This window comes from Podarcis muralis, chromosome 7, assembly GCF_964188315.1.
Source record: "Podarcis muralis chromosome 7, rPodMur119.hap1.1, whole genome shotgun sequence".
NCBI lineage: Eukaryota > Metazoa > Chordata > Lepidosauria > Squamata > Lacertidae > Podarcis > Podarcis muralis.
Genome location: NC_135661.1, coordinates 65,678,233 through 65,685,042, shown reverse-complemented (window position 1 = coordinate 65,685,042; position 6,810 = coordinate 65,678,233).

Genomic DNA, 6,810 nt, shown 5'->3' with positions numbered 1-6,810 from the left:
CATGTTGGCAACCCCCTATATCTGATAGCGAGCATATGTGCAGTGACTGTGGTTTTCTTAACATTTGTACAGGGCCCTAGAAAATTTGGCATTTTATAGCTAATGATCTGTATTTCCTGAAGTAACCCTGCTGTCAGTCTGCATTAAGAACACTGATAAGTGATAGCCTGAATTTGGCAAGCATGTAAGAAAGGATGTAAAATGTTTGCTTTACCTTCAATGAAACTTCAGGTTTCTGTCAGTCTCTGTCTTTGAAAAAGAGCTTCCAGCGGCTCCTTCTGAATATCACAGGGCTCTGGAATAGGGCTAGGGAGCCTTTGACCCTCCAGACATTTTTGGACTCCAACTCCCATCAGCCCCAGCCTGGATAGCCAATGATCAGATGATAGGAGTTGTAGTCCAACAGCTTCAGGAGGTTCATTACCTCTAGAAAATTATCAAAGTTCAGACTTGAGGCAGCTGGCAAGAAGGGCTATCCACTGCCCACTCTTCTTCTGGTAGGGATCCTGTGCCTTAAACAGCCAGTAGGCAAGTAGAATTTCAACAGGGATAGCTTTTTTTCCAGCATGGAGAGGCTGTGCTATGGGGAAAACTGTATCCGCTAAAATCTGTCTGCCATGTAGTTGCTAATGCACAGGAGCCTTGCCAAGGGGGGAAATGTAAGAACTCTAATTATTATTATTTTAATTATCACCTATTGTTTGATTAATGTGTACTTCATTCATTAGCATTTTCAAATAACCTGCAATTATGCTTTACAATTATTGTTATCTTGCATCCTCTTCTAGTGAAATCGATTTACTGGCTGGATCATAAGACCAAATTCCAGAGCAGTAACCATTGTATCCTTGTTATGATCAAAGCAACAGATAAAGCTAAGATACAGTGAGTGACTTCTTCAAACCACCGCTCCCCTTTCCTTCCAGTCTCAATCCAAATCATTCTGAAACACTCACTCCCCCTAACAACTAACAATGAGTAGAACTTAAGATGTTTCCCATTCTAGCCTTGACCTCTCCAAAACAAAGTGTTAAATTCTTGCCTCTATCACACTTTATTTTATTTATCTGCTACGTGAAATAATGGCATTTCATCTAAGACATGATAGGGATGGAATAAGGGATTGGAAGGGAAATGGAAAGCAAGTAAATTCAGATATTAATTCTTCATAATGTTCAGGGCTTGCATTCCAATTAAAGCAATTTTAATTGATTTATCATAGCAGTTTCCATTGGTTGATAAAATGGGGGGACAGAGACCAAAACAGTACATATTCCAATTGTTCTATGTTAGTGTGTGTGTATATATATATATATATGAAGTTAAACATGAAGTTGAAGTTGGCTTTTCATTTTCATCATCATTATTAATTGTGTCACAGACAGGAAGTTCAAGGAGCTGAAGTTACAGCGGTGCATTTAAAGTAACTGTGTATAAGCAAAATTGTATGCAAAAATATTATATTAGTACCAATTCACACTAAAACGCTGGTGAATGTTCACGAGGACTTTTTAAAAAAACAAACAACCGTGCAGATTAACGTGGAGAATTGAATTTAGAAATCAAAAGAAACTGAAATAGACAGATTTGCCTATCCTTACACAGAACCTTCTATATCAGGTGCACAAAGTGGTAACCTCAATGGATAGGAATATTTTTACACAGGGAGGGAATATTTTTACACAGCCCATAGGTGTGTCCCATTATGATGCAGAGCACCAGTAAAAGTATAAGCCACTCAGAAGAGTAAAAGATCCAATCCGAATGGGTGTGTGACCTGCTGTCATCCAGCAATGAATTGGGAAAGCATCTCATAAGCACCTAGAGAAGAACAATTATTTTCCGTAGTGAGTCGGCCACTCCTAGATCCTATTAAACATCAGCCTGATTATTTCAAATGTGGGTGATCGTGTGTGTCACCAATATGAGCAGTGAAACCAGTGATTTAAATGGAATAGAATGTGAGAGCCAGTTAGCATTTTAGATTAGGACTGGGGAGGCCCAGGTTCAACTCACGAAGCTTGCTGGGTGGCATTGGGTCAGTAATTCGCTTTTTCAACCAATGTACCACACCATGTTTTGAGCAGGCATTGAAAACAGTACAGTGGAACCTCGGTTTTTGAACGTAATCCATTCCGGAAGACCGTTTGACTTCCGAAACGTTTGAAAACCGAAAACTGAAAGCGGAAGGCTCAATACAATAGAGAAACTCAAAACGGAAGCCATGTAGCATTTTCGGCTTCTGACAACCGTTCAGAAACCGGAGCAGTTACTTCCAGGTTTTCGGCATTTGAAAGCCGAAACGTACGATTACAGAGGCGTTCAACAACTGAGGTTCCACTGTACAATGAAGGTGCCTGAACAACATTAACAGGCAGTGAGTTCCAGAGAACAGGTGCTGGGGTTGCCATATTTCAAAAAGTAACGTTCCTGACACACACAAAGTGCATTGCCATACATCTGGCTTGCCATTATTCCTCCCTGACGCCATTTTAGGCAAGCCTAACAGGTGCTGCCCCACTATAAACTTTCCAAGTGCAACAACAGGGATCATTCAGTGTTGAGCATAAGGGTTAATTATGTTAATGTTAAAATCCACTAGCCAAGGCCAGGGGATGGGTAGAGGTGTTGCTTAGAGACCAAAGAGACATGGTCTCTGCCAAGGTAACACATGCTTTAATTGGATGTGTAGTTCTGATGCAATTTCCCCCGTATGTTTAAGCTGAACGGCTCACTGAACTAAGAAAGATAAAATCTTTCTGTTCCTTTCTCTTAATATTTTACAGTACTTTTGCTGTTTCCTCAGTAAAGTGTTTGTGTAGCCCTTGGAATCTAACCCTCACATAAGATGTGATTCCCCTTTACTTGTGGGGTGGGGCTCCTGCACACCATTTACTGCTCTGCCAAAGGTAGCAAAATCCTATATTATTATTGCTACGCTTTTGAATTGCTTCATATGAAATGTCTCAGAGACATTTAACATTTTTTAAAAAATCAGCAATAGCAACCCATATGAAACACTTTCTTGTATACAAATAATTAAAACCATTTACGGTAATATATAAAAAATACAATTACAGCAATTTCACATATAAAAGCACAATTAAAACAATTTGGTATATAAGAACCATTTCAAATCCAATACACATGCAGACTTGAGCTGGCCCTGAGCATGAGAGTTTGGTGACAAACGTAATTAAAGCAACATCACTGCCACACAGACAGTGTAGTTTCTGTCCTTCTGGAGCTGTTTTAATAGATGCAATCTGTTTTGTAGCTGGAGCTCATAGAGGTGTCGTCAGCCCATTGGGTGATGGAAGGGGCGGGTTTGTCCTCGCAGTTTTGCAAGATGAGTTGCTTGGCAGCTGGGACTGCTCGGGGAAGTATTTACTCGAGGGTTATGTCCTATAAAACTGGCACATACCCCACCAGCAGAGTGAAGGAAACCTCAAGCACCAAATTATATACAGGTCAAAACTACACCAGAAGGCTGCTGTTGGTGAGCACTCCCACATCACATACCCAAGGGTGCCAGATGGCTGTCTGCCAGTGTTGGCTCCAGGCTCTGGGGATCCTTGAGCAAGGTGTTCTCAATAACCCTACCCTGCTTTTCTTCCTCACGACTGTTGGTGCTGCCCATTTGCTTGACTGTAATGCAACCCAAAGCTGTTGATCTTGTTAGAATTCCCGCTCCTTGATTACAGTCATGGGATTTTTGTCTATCACATCACGGTATATGTTTTGACTCCACAGAGTGGGAAGTGACGGAGATAGGGTGTTTGTGTTACTGTGTTCCGTGAAGTGGGACTATTGTCCTTTGTTCTTTTTCTCTTTGCTGTCTGATGCTAGAGAGAGAAGGAGCCATGTTGCAGTGCTCCGTGTGTATGTTTATATGTAAATAAAGTAGATTAGCCAAAATGCTGAGTTGCTGAGGTCTGTCACGCAAGCTGCGAAGACTCTGCAGATCCCTAAGTGTCTGTTGGTATTGGTCGCTGTGATGTTTGGGCTGAAGAAAGCTTTTGAAGCTTCCGAACGATTGACCAGGAGGGAGAGAATATGCCAGTCGGGCATGTGTCTCTGCCAGGGTCCTACTCAAGTGTAGGATGAGCTCCTGACAGATCTTACCGGGTGAGTCCTTGGCTTTCTAGGGCCTAGCTGAGAACTGCCAGCTTCTTGTCACTCCCATTGCAGCAGATCGGCTCATGGGAGCCCGGGTGATGCCATCACCTCCAGGGCAAGTGACAGAAAAGAGGGCCCAGCCTAGCTGGTGAGAGCAGCAGCAAGCTGATATGGCAGTTCCTCCACTATATGTCATGGTGGAAGCCATGTTTATTCTTGTGACTGCTTTATCTACATATTAAGTGGTAGGTGTGGCTAATTTTACCATCAAAATGTGCACATATGTCAGAGGAGCTGAAGACATCTTATAGGTACTTTTCTTCCAACCTGGCTGGTTCCTTGAGCCAAACTGGGAATCTGCTGCCCCTGTGGATCTTGCAGTCTGAGGCGGTCACTTCACATGACCTCATAGGTGGGCTGGCCCTGCCTGCTCCCTTACCCAGAAAGCAGTCATACCTCCATGTTCTAAGTAAGGATGGGTGAATGTGTCAGTTTCAGTTTCCTCTCTGTTTCTTATTTCCCAATACTAAGTTCAGGACAGGTCTCCACATTTTTACATCAGTCTGTAAAAAAATTTAAGTCCTCATGAAAATCCTGATATACATATTTTTGTATGCACTTTTGCCTACCAGACACATTTTTACAAATAATATGTGTGTGTTATTTTCACTAATATATGCATTTTTATGCACATTTTACCTTATCATGTGCATTTTTGTATTAGTTAGCTGGAGAACCATGTTGCTGAATTCACAGATTCACATTTCAAAGATGGCTGTGTTTTGATCCCCATATTGTTTCAGAAAGTGTGAATTAGGTAGCTTCACCTTGAAATGCAAACTTAATCAAATTTCTCTTCTCCCTACTTCTGAGACAGCCACCATTGCTGCCCTCTGCTTTTGGGGGTCTCTCATTTGCCCACTTGCCTCACTCTGATGGTCTTATGGGTGATTCTGGCCTCCTTCCCTCCAAATCCTGACTATTCCAGACCCTCCGCATCCTCCCGTCCTCTTGCTTTTCTAGCTTTGGAGTTCATTCTTTGGAAGCTTGTAGATGGGTTCTTAGTATTATAAACAGATCATTCAGATTTCAATACAGTGGTACCTCAGGTTAAGTACTTACTGTAATTCGTTCCGGAGGTCCGTTCTTAACCTGAAACTGTTCTTAACCTGAAGCACCACTTTTGCTAATGGGGCCTCCTGCTGCCGCGCCGCCAGAGCACGATTTCTGTTCTCATCCTGAAGCAGAGCTCTTAACCCGAGGTTAGCGGAGTCTGTAACCTGAAGCGTATGTAACCTGAAGCGTATGTAACCCGAGGTACCACTGTAAAGCAATTTTAGTGCTAAAACTGAAACCATTCGCCTTCATGTCTCTTCTCTCTCTCTCTCATCCTTCCACCTATGCATCTCTCTTCCTCAGTCTGGACTTAAGACTAGAAAAATGAGAAACAGGAATAAGCCAAGAAACTGAAATGGATTGATTCCTCCATCCCTAATCCTCAGACACTTTGCTCCCACCTTTCACTTTTCAAAGGCATCCGGCTCCTTCTTTGCCACATATGTTTGGAGCAGCCTTCCAGAACACCTGTGTGATGACACCTCTCTCTTACTTCATTTAAAGCCCTACTTTGAACCCACGTTTCCCATCAAGCCTTTGGCACAACGCCTATTCTCCACACCCTATGTAACTAATCCTAATCAAGTGGAGCAGAAAAAAATGCATATTATTTCCCCTGCCTCCCATGTTGAATTTTAGAGATTGTAAGATCTTTAGACAGGCAACTAGCCTCTTGCATTCTGTGAAGCACTGCACACTGTAAATACTATGGAATAACAACAACAACAACAGGGTATCAAATTGATGCATCTCATCATAACAAAGATTTCTTGCTGAACAGGACTTTGACCAGCAAAGCTCTGGTGAAGAAATACAAAACTCCATCTGTGCGAGGAAAACAAGGTCACAGCCACACCATACATTTAAAGCTCTCTTATACCACTTGAGTGGGACGCAGGTGGCGCTGTGGGTTAAACCACAGAGCCTACGACTTGCCGATCAGAAGGTTGGTGGTTCGAATCCCCGCGACGGGGTGAGCTCCTGTTGCTCAGTCCCTGCTCCTGCCAACCTAACAGTTCAAAAGCACGTCAAAGTGCAAGTAGATAAATAGGTACTGCTCCAGCAGGAAGGTAAACGGTGTTTCCGTGTGCTGCTCTGATTCGCCAGAAGTGGCTTAGTCATGCTGGCCACATGACCCAGAAGCTGTACACCGGCTCCCTCAGCCAATAAAGCGAGATGAGCCCACCCCACCCCACCCCACAACCCAACTCAACCCAACCCAACCCACAACCCAACCCAACAACTCAACCCAACCCAACCCACAACCCAACCCAACAACTCAACCACTCAGCCACAACCCCAGAGTCGGTCACGACTGGACCTAATGGTCAGGGGTCCCTTTACCTTTACCTTTAAACCACTTGAACAGCCATGGCTTCCCTCAAATTGTCTGTTTATTTGGTTGTAAGTTGCTTTGGGTTGCCCTGGGCAAGATAAAGTGACTAACAATTTAATAATAATAATAATAATACAACAACGGAACTGTAATTTGTTTATTGGGCTGGGCTGGGAATTGTAGCTCTGTGAGAAGTCTCCTTTCAGCACCCTTAAACTACAATTCCCAGGATTCTTTGC